The sequence below is a fragment of the Ictidomys tridecemlineatus genome, chromosome X (assembly GCF_052094955.1).
Source record: "Ictidomys tridecemlineatus isolate mIctTri1 chromosome X, mIctTri1.hap1, whole genome shotgun sequence".
NCBI classification, from domain to species: Eukaryota; Metazoa; Chordata; class Mammalia; order Rodentia; family Sciuridae; genus Ictidomys; species Ictidomys tridecemlineatus.
In genome coordinates, this window is record NC_135493.1 from 29,143,760 (window position 1) to 29,160,711 (window position 16,952).

The 16,952-nt window shown below is 38.0% G+C and overlaps 1 long non-coding RNA gene and 1 other non-coding gene across 2 annotated transcripts in view; one reads left to right on the plus strand and one right to left on the minus strand.

Moving 5' to 3' along the window:
* The window catches only part of LOC144371694 (uncharacterized), a 638,576-nt gene that overhangs the window by 484,073 nt on the left and 137,551 nt on the right, over window positions 1–16,952 (minus strand). The window lies entirely within an intron of this gene.
* Window positions 14,910–15,016, plus strand: LOC120891293 (U6 spliceosomal RNA). Its single transcript, XR_005735672.1, has one exon. It is a non-coding gene; the product is annotated as a U6 spliceosomal RNA (small nuclear RNA).

Genomic DNA, 16,952 nt, shown 5'->3' on the forward strand with positions numbered 1-16,952 from the left:
AAAATAGTTGGTGACAAGACAGAAGGCCAGGAAAGGAAAGTAATCTTGTACACCTGACAAAGAATTAAGGATCAAAATTGAATGCAGGGGCTGGAGATGTAGCTCAGTGGTTGAGTGCTTGTATAGCATGTGCAAGGCCCTGGGTTCAGTCACCAGCACTATCAAAAATAAAAAGTAAAATACAAGCTATAAGATTATGAAGAATTTTTTTTTTTTACCTGGGATTGGACCCAGGGACACTTTACCACTGAGCCACATCCCCAGCTCTTTTTAAATTCTGAGACAGGTCTCACAAAGTTGCTGAGGATGGCCTCAAACTTGTGACCCTCCTGTCTCAGTCTCCCATCTCACTAGAATTACAGGTGTGCACCATTGAGCCTGGCTAAGAAATTCTTTTTTAATATTTATTTTTTAGTTGTAGTTGCACATTTTTGGAAGTATAGTATTAACTGCAAGTTTTATGCTATGTTTCCAATATCATGATGAGTAAAAAACACTGTGACTGCTGGGCACAACGGCGCATGCCTGTAATCCCAGTGGCTTGGGAGGCTGAGGCCCTAAGCAACTCAGTGAGACCCTGTCTCTAAATAAAATACAAAAAAGGGGCTGGGGATGTGGCTCAGTGGTTAAGATTCCCTGAGTTCAATCCTCGGTACCAAAAAATTATGACTTTGAAGTAAGAAATTGTCATTTATCTGCTGGGCATGGTGGCACATGCCTATAATCCCAGCAGTTTGGGAGGTTGAGGGAGGAAGATTGCAAGTTTAAAGCCAGCCTCAGCAATTTAGTGAGGCCCTATTTAAAAAAAAAATTAAAAGGGCTGGGGATGTGGTTCAGTGATTAAGCACTCATGGGTTCAATCTCTAGTATTAAAAAAAGAAAGAAAAAGAAAATGCCATATATCAAAATTTTAAATGGAACATATTACTTGTTTCTTATCAATCCCTTCCCCAGGAAAAAGAATTAATTTCCTTTGAGGGGAGAGGAGAGAGAATATGAGACATGGTTTAAAAGGATATTTATGTTAGTAGTATTTTTATTATAAAATTTGCATTTAAACTTGGTAATAGTTCATTAGTTGCAAAGAGAGAACAAGGAATTTGCAAGAATGTATAATTCCCCTTAAGAATTTTTAAAACCAAAACGCTTTTTTCCCCTCTAGCTTCCACATGAGAGAAAATATTTGATACTTGAAAGCAGAAGAAAGACTATTAGAGTAAAAGAAAGGGACCAGGAAAGGGAGAAAGTGAGGGTAAATGGAGATGTTGGGGAGTGTAGTTGATGAAATCATGTTATATACATGTATAAAGATGCCACAATGAGACTCACTATTCTGTACAATTATTGTGCACCAAAAAAACCCCAAAAGACTAATTTATATGAATAGCAGAAAGATCAGTACAGGGAAAGGAACAGGGAGAGGGAGGAGAGGAGGGAAAGGGGAAGCCCTGGGGACTGAATTAGAACAAATTATATTCCATGCTTTTATAATTACGTCAAAATGAATCCTATTGTTATGTATAACTAAAAAGAACCAATAAAAAAGAAAAGCTATAGAGAAAGTAGTTGAAGAGTCCATTTATAAAACTTTTATTCCCCTCACATGAACTTAATACATGTTCTTAATAATTATGCATGGATTATACATGAAAATTTCACAAGACATTAAACAAAGGTAGCCATCATCTTGGGTTGTTTCCCTGTAGTTATTTTTAAAGTGTATGTATACGAGGCAAGTATCAAAACAATCACAAAAGTAAACACAAACACTTAAAAAAGTCAAATACATGTTTTGTTGTTTTGGTACCAGCTATTAAACCCAGAGGTGCTTAACCACTAAGCCACATCCCCAGCCTTTTTGAGACAGGGTCTCTCTAAGTTGCATAGGGACTTGCTAAATTGTTCAATCTGGTCTCAACCTTGCAATCCTCCTTCCTAAGCCTCTCGAGTCACTGTAATTACATGCATGTTCCATTATGCTCATCTAGGGGTTTTTTTTTGTCTTGTTTTCTGTTGTGCTTGATATGCAGGAAGAAATTAATACCAATCAATTTATTACAGCTTTCCTTTTACATTTATTCTTACATTGCCTAAAACATTTAAATAAAAATAAAATGGGTCACAAAAAAAAAAAGAAAATGCAGACATCAGGTAATTATACAATAATGGAACGTGAAGAGTTTCTGCTCCTATGCAGAGTAAATGGGGTCACCACTTTGTTTAAAGGTACACTTTTGCAGCAGTAGCCCAAGGTATGCACACTGTTTGATCATTCCAGAGAAACGCTTGAGTCACACATGTAGGATGCATGGGCTATCTTTTTCTACCACAGCTTTATAAGTGCTAGTACCCACACTATGCCTATGACTGGAACAAGTGCTTCCTTTTATTCCCCACGATGACAAACCAATATGTAAGCAATTTTCATTGCTTAGATATGAAAGCAGTTTTAACACTGGCCCTTGTGAAGCCACAATGTATCAAGAGTATTATGATAAACACAACTTATATAAAGAAATTCACATCTCCGTATTGACCACCTCAAGATGAAAACAAAATTTCCTAAATGTGAACTCACTCTACTCCCCTAATATTAAACACAAAAATCCCAGTGGCTCAGGAGGTTGAGGCAGGAGGATCACTAGTTCAAAACCAGCCTCAGCAATGGTGAGGTGCTAAGCAACTCAGTGAGACCCTGCTGTAAATAAAATACAAAATAGGGCTGAGGATGTGGCTCAGTAGTCGAGTGCCCCCAAGTTCAATCCTGATACCAAAAGAAAAAAAAAACATGGGAAACAAAGAAATCCAAATAAAATTAGCATAAACCTGTGATAAATCATAAACCAAAAACTACTTCTGACACAGCAAGGATGATAAATTATCTCCATGTGAATTTTAGAATGAGGAAGACAAAAGTTGGAAGGGCAATTAATTTTCCCATCTTCCTGCCTTAGCTTTATCTCCTTGGGTACCCACTATCCACAATGTCAAGTTGTCTCTCAGTAATTGCATTAATAGCATGCTGTCATTATATGATTCTTTACTTAATGTATGAAGTTCAACAACGGCTTCATCAAAAGCTGTCTTTGCAAGAGAACAGGCTTTCTCTGGGGGGTTTAGAATCTCTTGGTAGAACATGGAGAAGTAAAGGGCCAGGTCCAATCTGAGAGGATATGTTCATTGTATTTCCTTTTTCCTTACTTCAAAAGTTTCTTGATATGCTTGTAAGCAAAAATGACCAAAACGGGAGCAGACCTCAATGGATCAGCATCAAAATCAGTCAGGCATCCGAGAGGTGCATTTTCAGGGGAGAAAATGGTGAGGGATTCTGCAACAGAGGTCAGAGTTTATAGGTCCTTAGCAGAGCCAGCTCATGGGAGGAGATCACTACCTTTGGCAGGCTTTTGGCAGGCAGGTGAATTTTGGCTGAATTATTGCAGGAGAAATTTCAGAAATAGCAGGAGAGAGGCCTTCAGTGATTGGAGGAACAATAATAGATAAGGGAAATTGTATGTGATTTCTGGGGGGCCTGCCCCTCCAGCATCTACTGTGGGGAGCTTGAAGGTGGGGAGAAACCCCTCGAGAGATGGTTTCAGAGAACAGTGTCTGCTTTATTGTGCAGCAAAAATAGCTTTTATAGTGGGTATGTGCCAATTTACATATAACAGTCATGATAGGCCAGAGGTGTACACAACATATCATCTTACAGGAGTCAAGACCCCAAGAGTCCAGAAACTGCCCCATAGGCCGACCTTGCACCAACAGGGGAATAACTTCTTGTCAAGGGAGCAAGGAAATGGTGCTTTCCAGTGTTCTGACAGCACTTTGCCCCAAAACATAAGTGTTCTATGTTAGGACTTCCCTGCTGTACAATGAGCAAAATAAGCATTCCTCCATGTAGGTCCAGAATCAGGCCCACCAACATGTACTCAGGGCCCATAGTCCTTCCTGGGGGACACGTTTTTCCATATCTTTCAATGCTTATTCTATGACTGATGTACAATCCTGGTTTTGTCATCACCAGTAGCAACCCAGCTAAGTAATGAAGGTAGCCTCCTTTCATTTTCAAATAGAAGACTCTGCTTGTGAGGAACTGGGAATCAACAATGTTTTTGAGGTAGGCACAGTGGCACATGCCTGTAATACCAGCGATCTGGGAGGCTGAGGCAGGAGAATCGCAAGTTTAAAGCCAGCCTCAGCAATTTAGCAAGGCCCTAAGCAACTTGGTGAGACCCAGCCTTAAAATAAAATATAAAAAAGGTCTGGGGATATGGTTCAGTGGTTGCACACCCCTGGGTTCAATCCCAGTACCAAAAAAAAATTAAGTTTCCAAAAGAGAGAGTATATATATAGACAGTATATATAGATATAGACATATATATATATATCTATATATCTGTATCTGTAATATACATATATTTGCTCAAGTAATGAGCAAATGATGGTACTGAAGAAAAGCATCACATGGCTTAATGATACAGAGAAAATTGAGACCAAGTTAAGAGCTACCAGTGATGATAGATATATAGATATCAATATAAATACAGATATAGAGAGATATAGATACATAGATACAGGGATAAAAAGCAGCCCTCTGCTGCTTTTTTCCAGAACCTTCCGTCATTTGCTGAATACTTAAGACATCCCTCCAAGATGACCCAGGGGCTCCTACAGCATTTTTTTATAAGCAACCCAGAGAAGATTCCTCTCCTCATTAGATAATTCAGCTCCTTGCTCATTTACAGACTTCGTGCAAGCTGCCTTGTCATCGTATTGCTCAATTTTCTTGTCCAGTTTGGCCTTCTGCACCAGCTCATTTTAATCCATGAACTGATGTTCTGTGTCTGGAGTGGGTGGCAGCAGAGGAACTAGAGCTAAGTAGGGTTTAGGTGATGGCAGTGGCAACAGCAAGGCTTTCTAGCTTTAATAATTTACTGTAGTTATGTAAGATGTAACCACTGCAGGAAAGTGGGTGAAAGTTACACTAATTTTGAGGCTATGAATTTTTATTTCGAATTTAAAAGTTTAGAAAATAAAAACTAAAACATCCCTTGTGTCAAAGCCGCTTTGTGAAGGCAGGCTAGGGATGTAGCTCAGTGGTAGGGTTCAATCCCTAATACCACAAAAACAAACAAATCTGCTTTGCCAAAGTGTCCTGCCTTATGGTTGGCTTAATTATGAACTGAGGTTGTCAGCATCATTGATTGCTACATCTCAAGGTTCAATCTAATTTAGACTTCTCTGGACTGAGACAAGCAGGATGGCATGATTTGTCTATTTCTCTCACTTGCCCCCCCATATACTCTCCCCCCAGTGGTGTTAAGAAAGTCATTCAACAGCCCAGTAGGGTGGCAAACACCTGTAATTCTTTGTTCTTTCCTGTGGACTTGCCCAAAGGCAGGAAAGATTAGCTGCAGGGGGTAATTATTTGTGTTGGAACTGAGGATCTTTCCCCTCCCCTAGAGGTGATAGCAACTGTTTGAGCAGGGAAGTGCTATCCAGAGGTTAGTAATCCATTTCCTTTCCTTTGAATTAGCCCCCATCTTTCATTATCTAAGCTGACTACCTATCCTTTGTCATCTCAAAACCAGTTCACTATGGACTGAAACCTCTAAAACCATGAGCCAAAATAAATCTTTTATCTTCCAAGTTGTTTTTCTCGCATATTGTCCCTGTGATGAAAAACTAACCAACACATCCACCTCCAGCAAGATTACAATTTTCTTGTCCGACTATGATTAATACACGTGTACTTGAATGTTTCCCTCTTTTTAAAATATTTTTATTTGTATATGGACACAATACCTTTATTTTATTTATTTTTTTTAATGTGGTGCCGAGAATTGAACCCAGTGCCTCACATGTGCTAGGCAAGCACTCTACCACTGAGCTACAACTCCAGCCCCAAATATTTCCATCTTTACGTATGTAAATATTATATTCATTCCTTTCTGGACAGCTGAAAGACTAACTCTAAAACCATTTTATCTTAGGGCTGGGGATATAGCTCAGTTGGTAGAGTGCTTGCCTCACATGCACAAAGCCCTGGGTTCAATCTCCAGCACCACAACAATACCATCTTATCTTAAACCCTAATAAGTATCACATCAAAATTTGCAGATCCCAATGCAATCTTTAGGTATACAGCTCTCCCTCAGTATCCTCTTGGGATTGGTTCTAGGACCCCACCCCACCATCCATAGATACTAAAATCCACAAATGCTGAAGGATCTGAAATAAAATGGCACATAATATAGCACATATAACCTACTCATTTCCTGTCTACTTTAAAATCATCTGTACATTACTTGAAATACTTAACACAATAAAAGTTACATAGTCAATACACTGTATTGTTTAGGGAATAATGACAATAATAAAGTCTGTAAATGTTCAGTGCAGATGCAATTTTTAAAAATATTTCCTGAGTGTGTGTGAGTTCATGAATACCGAGCCCATGGATACAGATGGCTGACCATATATGGTGATGGTGTTTCTTTTCCAAATAATCTAAGAGAGCACTATTTCAGCATGCAAATAAACTCCCTTAAAGGTAACAAAATATAAAAATATAACCTTAGATAAAAATATAAAAATCATAGCAGTAAATAAATTGATTCCTGGAATATATACTAAAACAGCAGCCAGTATCCAGTAGTATATCACAGAATATCTTCATGTGTCATGAGCATCTGAGCCAAAAAGTTTTTTTATTTTCAATGTATTTCTGGAACTGGTATTTATGAACCAAATTTGTGTGGTTCATTGAAAAGCAGTCGTTTGGGAATTTGTTATGCTCTACTAAATGAGAATATTAGGGGCAAGAAATGTAGTCCATTATGAATATAACTCTTCATGCTGCCTCCTTTGGGTTTTTCTGCCTGCTATGTGTTAGGCAAGAAAGATCCCTGGGGATGCAAAAAGTTAAAGAAATGGACCTTGCCCAGAGATATTTCTTGGTCTAGATAACAGACATGTCTTAGAAGTAAAAACAATGCAATAAATATGACAAGGTTGCTGATGAGTATTCTTGAAGCATGGAGACTAGAGAGATCTCTGTGGGCTGTTTGTTAAGCAAAGGCATCAAGAAAGAGACTAGATCTGAACTAGAATTTAAGAAAAGGCTATAATTCAGAGAAACAAATTCATCAAGGAACAGTCAAGAATGTACAAGGCATATTTGGGAAGGGTCTACATTGAAGAATAGGAAAAATGGGGCTGAGAAGTTCAGCTAGACCAATACCCTGTATGGATGATATCCCATATTAAGGTGTTTTGGCCATAGTCCATTACCTACTACTAAAGTGTGGCTATTTACATCACAATCAACTGGAGAGACTTTAAATGAAGGATTTTACATAAAAATCTCAGTGACTTTGACTCAGTAGGTTCAGGGATGGCACCATAGCATCTGCATTTTGTATTTCCCTCCCACCAAATGATTCTGATGCCTAATAGAATAGATCATATCCTGCAGCCAATGGAAAGTTGCAACAGAAAGCAAATGAGGGCAGAGGATGTGGCTCAGTAGTGGAGTGCTTGCCTAGTTTGCACAAGGCTCTGGGTTTGATCCCCAGCAACAAACAAACACACACACACACACACACACACACACACACACACACACACACAGAGAGAGAGAGAGAGAGAGAGAGAGAGAGAGAGAGAGAGAGAGAGAGAGAGAAAGAGAGAGAGCGCCAATGTATACTGGGAAGTTTGGAGGAGATAAGAAGGAAAACCAGAGAGAAACTTTAGAATAGTCTAGATGTTAAAACTAATTACTATAAATTATTCATAGCTTTGTTCTCAGGGCATACAATGAAACCATAGTAACTCAGTCAGAGGCAGTTCCTTGTGAAGCTAATGAAGCTTAAGCACCAGCATCCCTCCCTTACACAGACCCTTTCCTAGTCCCTTTAATTAAAAAAAAATCAAGACAGAGACCAATGGAACAGAATAAAGAGCCAAGAAATAAACAGACACATATGTAGTCAAAAGATCTTCAACAAGAGTGCCAAGAATATACAATGGGAGAAGGACAGTCTCTTTTATAAATTTGCTGGGAAAACTAGATATTCACATGCCAAGGAATGAAATTGGACCCTTATCTCACACCAAACAAAAATCAACTCCAAATAGATTAAAGTCTTAAATGTAAAATGTGAAACTGGAAAATTCCTAGAAGAAAACAGGTGAAAAGCTTCTTGACATTGCCCTTGGCAATGATTTCTTGGGTAAGACACCAAAAGCACAGGCAATAAAAGCAAAAATTGGCTGGTATGGTGGTACACATCTGTAATCCCAGCAATTGGGGAGGTTGAGGCAGGAGGATGGCAAGTTCAAGGGCAGCCTCAGCAATTTAGGGAGAACCTGTCTCAAAATTAAAAATAAAAAGGACTAGGGATATAGCTTAATGTTCATGCTCCCAAGTTCTAAAAATAAAAACAAAAATAATAATAGACAAATGGGATTACAAATGGGAAACTAAAATCCTGTACAGCAAAGGAAATAACCTACAGATTGGGCAAAAATGTTTGTAAGCAATATATCCAATAAGGGGTTAATATCCAAAATATACCAGGGACTCCTACAACTCAAAAACAAACAAACAAATAATCTCACTATAAAATGGGCAAAAACTCTGAATAGACATAGTTTCATAGAGATTTTGATTGTTATTTTAAATGTACCCTAAAGGCCCTGTATTAAAGGCTTGGTTTCCAGCTTTTAGCATTTCTGGGAGGTAGGGAAAACTTTAGGAAGAAGAGCCCAGTTGAAAGAAGTTAGGACAATGGGAAAGTTCTTGAAGAGAATATAGGGAACCTGTCCCTGTTTTTTAATTTTTTTTAATTTTGGGGGGTATTTTTCTCCCTGGTTGCTATAAAGCAAGCAGGCCTCTCCTTCTGTGGGCTCCTCCCATGATACACTGCCTCACTATAGGTCCCAAAGCATAAGGGCCAAGAAACCATGAACCACAATAAATCTTTCTTCCTTTTAAGTTGATTATCTGGAATATTGTGTCAGAGTGACAGAAAGTTGAATAACAGAACATGCAAAGGATCAACAAATATAAGAAGAGGGATTTTAACATTACTACTCATCAGGAAAATGCAAATTCAAACCACTATGAACTATCATCTCACTCCAGGAAAGAATGGCAATTATCCAAAAGACTAAAGATAACAAGTATTAGTGAAGATGTGGAGAAAAGGAAAACCTTTTACACTCTTAGTGGAAAAGTCACTGGATACAGTCATTATAGAATACAATATGGAGGTTTCTCATAAAATTAAAACTGGAACCAAAATACGATCCAGCAATCTCACTACTTGGAATATAGAAGTAAAATCAGTTTATTGAAAAGGTATCTGTATTCCTATCTTCATTGCAGCAGTGTTCACAAAAACCAAGAAATGGAAGCAATCTAAGTGTCCATAATCAGATGAATGGATAAAGAAAACATCCTGTATATACATAGTTGAATTCAGCCTTTAAAATGAAAGGAATTCTGCCATTAGTGAAACCATGGATAAAGATGAGGACCTTATGTTAAGTGAAATAAGCAAGGCACAAAAATACCACATGATCTCATTTGTATGTAGATGTTAAAATAATCAAATTAGGGGCTGGGGATGTGGCTCAGTGGCAAAAGCACTTGCCTAGCATGTGTGAGGCCCTGAGTTCAATCCCCAGCACTGCCAAAAAATTAAAAAAATAATAATAACAATAATAATAATAATAAATAAAATAGTCAATTTCATAGAAGCAGACAGTACAATGCTATTTCCCAAAGGCTGAGGGTATTCGGGATTGCAGAGATGTTGGTCAAATGATACAAAATTTCAGTTAAAATTACTAAAAGATTTTGAGTGCTCTCAACACACACACACACACACACACACACAAATGTGAGGTGACATATAAGTTAATTACCTCAATTTTGCCATTCCACATTGTATGCCTGTATCAAAACAACATATACAGCCAGGTGTGGTGGCTCACACCTGTACTCCCAGAGACTCAGGAGCCTGAAGCATGAATATTGCAAGTTTAAAGCCGTCCTCAACAACTTATCAAGATCCTGTCTCAAAAATAAAATAAAAAAAGAGCTAGGGATATGGCTCAGTGATTAAGTGACACTGGGTTCAATCACCAATACCCAAAACAAACACAAAAACAAAAACCATCATGTACAAATATATGCACCTTTTATTAATTATTTTTTTTTAATTTGCAGAGGATAAATCAAGCTCTTTTTCTGGGTTTTTTTTTTTTTTTGGCACTGGGGACTGAATCCAGGAACACTTTATCATTGACCTATATCCCCAGTCCTTTTAATTTTGAGATAGGGTCTTATTAAATTGCTGAGGTTGGTCCTGAACTTGTGATCCTCCTGCCTCAGCTTCCCAAGTTACTAGGATTACAGGCATGTGCCACCTAGTTTGAATCATAGCTTAAGTATTCTTTGTTTTTAAAAAATACCTTTTTAAAATTTATTTTTACATGGTGCTGAGGATGGAACCCAGTGCCTCACACAGGTTAGGTAAGTGCTGTACCACGGAGCCACAACCCCATCCCCTTGTTAGAACCTCTTAATCCCAGTTTATTCTTCAAGTTGATTTTTTTTAAAGCAAGAGTCAGCAAAGTACAGTGGCCCATGTCCAGTGATTCAGGAGGCTGAGACAGGAGGATCACAAGTTTGAGACCAACCTGAGCAACTTAGCAAGACCTTCTCTCAATATAACAAAAACAAAAAAGACTGGGGATATACTCAGTGGTAAAGCATCCCTGGATTCAATCCCCAGTACTAAAAAAATAAGTAAATAAAAATAACAAAATAAAACAAGTCAGATCATAGCACATCTCTGTCAAAACTCTCCATTCTCAGTAAGAGCCAAATCTCTACAGTAGCTATAAGGTCCTACATAATTGGACTACTGTTACCTCCTGTCCCTTCTGCTCACTCTGCTCCAGTTTTGCTAACTTTTTTGCTGTTTCTTGATCATACCAGGCATATTTCTGCATTCACACCTTTGAAACATTACTGATCCCTTTGCCTGGCATGCTCTTCCCTATACATATACTCATGGCTTAATCCCTTACCTCCTTCAGAGCTCTGCTCAAATGCACCTACTCAGTGAGGACTTTTCTGATCACCCTGTCTAAGCTGCAATCCGACACACATACTCTTTGCTCCCCTGTTCTATTTTATAGATCTCTTTAGCACTTTTCACTATATGTATTATTTAAATTCTTGTTGTCCTTAACCATTATAAATGTAAGCTCCTTGAAGGCAGGGATATTTCTCTCTGGGTTTCTGCTATATCCCTACCTCTTGGAAAGTATTGGGCACACAGATGCTATAGAAAATCTTCATTGAATAAACTCCAATTATTAACTATATAAATAGTAATAAATCCCTTAACATGAGCTTCAGTTTTCTCATCTATAAAACTTATAGCATTCACCTCAGTCTTCTGATGATCAAAATGAATTGATTTGTTTGCATTGCTCACAGAATATTAAACCAGATCAAGTAGTCAATGTTCACAGGAGTCTTCAATAACTTAATCCAAAGAATACCACATACTCTATCTGCACAAAGACTAGTCCCATCCAGGCATAACCTACTTAGCCAGAGCTGGTAAAGGTCATTACCAGAACTTCAACTACAGAAATCACTTTCATTTTAGCTCATTCCTTCACTCATGAATGTTGCTGACAAGTACAGAGACAGACACAGAGGCAGATGTGACACACCAGAAGCTCAGCCAGGACATGGTGTCCCAGGCAAGAACTGGAATCTCTTATGTCACATATAAGAGAAGAAAGCCAAGTAATATGCACATTTGGTTTTATTTTAGAAGGCTCAGTCACAGCAGGAGCCCAGCTAAAAGACACATGCTATTCTCCAAACACATACACCCTGGTTTGCATATCAAATTAGCCTTCTCTTTATTCCCGAGGAGCAATGGTAATCTGAATTAGCGTTAAAATACTTACACAGAGCAGCAGGAGATGTGACTATTGGCATCATATGATCATTATCCAATTTGGAGTTACTTTTGCTATAAAGTTAAAAGTTAAGATCCAGACCCTCAGGGCTGGGGCTGTAGCTCAGTGGTAGAGTGCCTGCCTCGCATGTGTGAGGCACTGGGTTTGATCCTCAGCACCACCTAAAAATAAATAAATATATTTTGCCCATCTACAACTAGAAAAATATTTAAAAAAAAAAAGATCCAGACCCTCTCACTTACACATCAGCCCAGTGTGCTGAATAAGGACCTAACAAACAGGACCAGTGATGCTCTCAATACCTACTCCTGGACACCATTCTGACTTTTCACTGCCCAATTAAAAGCTGCAGATGTGGGACTTTCTGAGAAGAAATAGGACTAGGAAAAGATTCTTTTACACTGACAGGTTACCATCTGCTCTTAACAAATGTTTGGTTTCAGCATCAAGATCATAACTCTTGCTTCTCCCTTGTTTTCTCTTCAACTATTTAGAATATAATGCTCTATACACACTGAATAATTATTGATATTTTACTACTAGTACATATATAGGAACAACCACTACCCCAAGGCTAGTAGCTGCAGTTTATATTATATTTGTACAACACAATTGTTATGTATGAAGCACCATATTAGAACGTTTATATTCATTGTTCTTAATCATTAACAACTACAAAAACTTTTAAGTAGTTACTATTGTCCCAAAGTTTACATAAGAGAGAAATTGAACTGACTCAGAAAAACTAGTTTATTTACTAGTTTATAAGGTCAAATAGCTACTAAATGGTTAGGCCAGAATTCAAACTGATCTGTATGGCCCAAATCTATACATGCTACTATATAACTTTGCTATATTAGAAAAAGATATTTAAAAGTATGACACTAACTTGAAGGTATAAAGTCCATATCAATTATGCAATATGAAATATGAAGAGGAGAGTCTGAAAGCAGCTTCATGAAGCTCAGAAGAAAGCAATGACACTTAATTCTGGATTATAAACCTACTGGATTCAGCCCTTCTATGACTGTCAGAAAGGTATATGTGCACTTTCCTGTTGAAGTTGCCTTCCTCTTGGTTGACAAAGAAAAGTATGTTTCTAGACCTAAGCAGCCAGGTTCAGTGCCCTAGTGTATCCATAAGGAGAAAAAATGATGCAACTATTTTAACAAAGAAAAATTCAAGGAATTATTAACTAAAACAGGTGATCAGGATAATAAAGGATATCTTGTTATTACATATATAGGTACAACCACTAACCCTAAGGCTAAGAAACAGCACCCAAAGAAAAGTTCCTCTGACTCCTACTCCCCTATACCCTCACCTCTGCACCAGGGCTAAGATCCAGGCATTGATAAAGAAGGCATAGGCATAGCTAACTGAATGGCAAGAAAACTTGCTAGAAATCTGCCCTATGGAAATTGCCAGAAATTCTTTCTCATTGAGTTCACAGGTAGTGTCCTATCAGAGGCACTCTACTATGAAAGAGGGCAGTGGCCAAGGAAAGTCTTTTAGCTGACAGCTGCTAGACCTCATGCCCTGTAGAAGCCAGGCACTGGGGAAGCCACCCACATTAAAGGAGCTGGACACTGGGGAAGCCACTTGCCCTGGAGGGAGCACACAGGGTCAGGAAACAAAAGGTTTTCCTCTTCTAATGTCTCTTTAGTGCCATCTAACAAAACTTAACATGATGGGTAAAGAGGAAATCTATTTAAAGAGCTCAGATTCATTTTTACAGATAAGGCAATGAGGATAAATATGGAACTGATAAGAAATATTTCTAATTGTCCTATGTGTTGAACCTTGGAAGGTGCCTGAGCGGTCTGTTTCTCCCGGTCCTAGCTTTTATGCAATGGTGTGTCTTCTCCACTCTTCTCCTCTGTCTCCTTCACAGAAAATAAATTTGATTATCTTATAATTTTGATTTGTACCGATTCCCTTTAGTAATAAATATTCATTATAGTAAAATTAGAAAATTCATCACAATTATAGAAAAAAGTTCAAAACATCCACTAAGTCAAACCAAGAGATAGCCAGTTAACATTTTAATGTGCCTTTTAAAAATGTTTTTATTAGTACATTATAGTTATACATAATGGAGTTCATTTGACATGTTCATAAATGCATATCACAGTTTGCTCCATTTCGGTCCACAGTACTTCTACTTTCCTTCCCATCCTCACTCCCCGAGTCCCCTTCCTCTGCTCTATTTATTGGTCTTCCTATTTTTTTTTAATTTTTTAGCTGTAGATGGACAAAATACCTTGATTTTATTTATTTATTTTTATGCAGTGCTAAAGATCAAATCCAGTGCCTCACACACACCAGGCAAGGGCTGTACAATTGAGTTACATGCTCAGCCCTTCCTATTTATTTTTAATTGGCACATTATAGTTATAAATAAACATGAAATGGCCAGGTGTGGTAGCACACACCTGTAATCCTAGCAACTTGGGAGGCTGAGGCAGGAGGATTGTAAGTTCAAAGCCAGCCTCAGTAATTTAGGGAGACCCAGTCTTAAAATAAAAATAAAAGGGCTAGGGGTATTACGTCAGTGTTAAAGTACCCTCCAAAAAATGAATGCATTGTGTTGTATTCATATATATCATAATATGGTCAACTTCACTCCCCAGTTCTTATACTTTCCCTCCCCTTGTTCTTCCTTCTTCATCCCCTGCCTCTACTCTATTTTTTGTTCATATATTGAGAAAAGTAAAAAGACCTACTGAAATTATATACACCAAACACATGCACACATAACTGTGTACCTAAACACACATCTAAACACATACACACACACCATTTCCTCCTGGGCAGCACCATGTACACCCAAGAACCCATATAGTGATATTGTAGATACAGATAGAAATACTTTTTCATTTTAAAAAGTTTATGTGCTCGCTTTGGCAGCATATATACTAACATAGGAACAATACAGAGAAGATTAGCTTGGGCCCTGCACAAGAATAATATGTGAATTAGTGAAGCATTTCATATTTTTAAGGAGTATTACTCAACCAAAAAGAAGAATAAAATTGAGAAATTTGCTATTAAATGAATGGAAATAGAGACTATCATGCTAAGTGAAATAAGCCAGACCCCAAAATCAAAGATTGAATGTTTCATCATATATACAGAAGCTAGTCCAAAATAAAGAGAGGGAGGGCTGGGACATAGCTCAGTTGGTAGAGTGCTTGCCTGGCATGCACAAGGCCCTGGGTTTAATCCCCAGTACCACAAAAAGGGGGGGGGGCTGTGGCTGTGGCTAAGTGGTAGCACACTTGCCTGGCATGTGTGAGGCACTGCTTCAATCCTCAGCACCACATATAAAAACAAATACATCAAATAAAGATGTATCAACAATTAAAAAAAGTTTACAAAAAAAGAGAGGGAGAAGATGGGCTGGGGTTGTAGCTCAGTGGAAATGGCTTGCCTAGCATGTGTGAGGCACTAGGTTCGATTCTCAGCACCACATATGAAAAAATAAAATAAAGGTCCATCGACAACTAAGAACTATTTTTTAAAAAAGAGAGGTAGAAGAAAGGGAGAAAGGGTAAAGGGGTAGATTCCATCAAAATAGAAGAAAGATCAGTGAATAGGATAAAGGGGATTGAGGAGGAAAAACAAGGGATGGTATAAGAGAAGAACAATAGAATGAATCTGACCTAACTTCCTATGTAAACATATGACTATACCACAATGAATCTCATCATAATGTATATCCACAACGCACTTTAAAAAAAAAAAAAGCAAATAGCAAAAACTCAGTAGAATAGAGGGCTAAGGTGTGGCTCAGTGGTAGAGCACTCGCCTGGCATGAGTGAGGCACTAAGTTTGATCCTCAGCACCATATAAAAATAAATAAATAAAATAAAGGTATTGTATCCATCTACAACTATTTTTAAAAAAAGATCAGTAGAATAGAGGGAAGGGAACAGGGAAATGGAGGAAGGGAGAGAAAGAAGAAGTACTGGGGACTGAATTAGAGCAAACTAAATTCCATGTTTTTATGTCACAATAAATCCCAATGTTATATATAACTAAAAAGAACAAATAAAAAGAAAAGAACTGAAAGAAGATTATGAATATTAATTGTTCTTCTCATTTGGTTTGTTTTGTTTTGGTACTGGGGTTTGAACCCAGGGACACTTAACCACTGAGCCACATCCCCAGCCCATATATAGATATATAGATATATAGACAGATATAGACAGATATAGACAGATACAGATAGATATAGACAGATATAGATATATTTTTTAATACAGGGTCTCACTGAGTTGTTTAGAGCCTTGCTAAGTTGCTGAGGTTGACTTTGAACTTGTGATCCTCGTGTCTCAGCCTCCAGAGCCACTGAGATTACAAGTATGCACCACTGTACCCGACTTCTCTAGGTATTTTATAAGACTAAGTGTATTGTATGTCTCCTCTGGAAAGCACCTCGGCTACTTGTGAATCATTAATCCCTAAAAATGAGACATACTTTCATAAGAGTTAAAAGCAGTGTTTGGACAAACTATAGAACACAGACTACATCTTGACCTTAGTCTGTTTGGGTAAAGTTTTATTGCAACACAGCCACACCCATTCATTAATGTATTGTTTATAACTGCTTTTCTAGTACAACAGGAGAATTGAGTAGTTGCAACAGAAACCATATAGCCTGTCAAGCCTAAAACATTTCCTATCAGACCATTTAATGAAAAAATTGGCAATCCCTGGCTCAGAACAGAGAATCTGTAGCAGGGCTGCCTGTACTAAAATTCTAGCTACGATATCAACTGTGGGCCTTGAGCAATCACTTCTACTCTGAGGCTGTTTCCATATTTTAATTAAAATGGAAATGCATGCCTGTAATCCCAGCAGCTCAGGAGACTGAGGCAGGAGGATCGTGAATTCAAAGCCAGTCTCAGGAACTTGGTGAGACCCTATCTCTA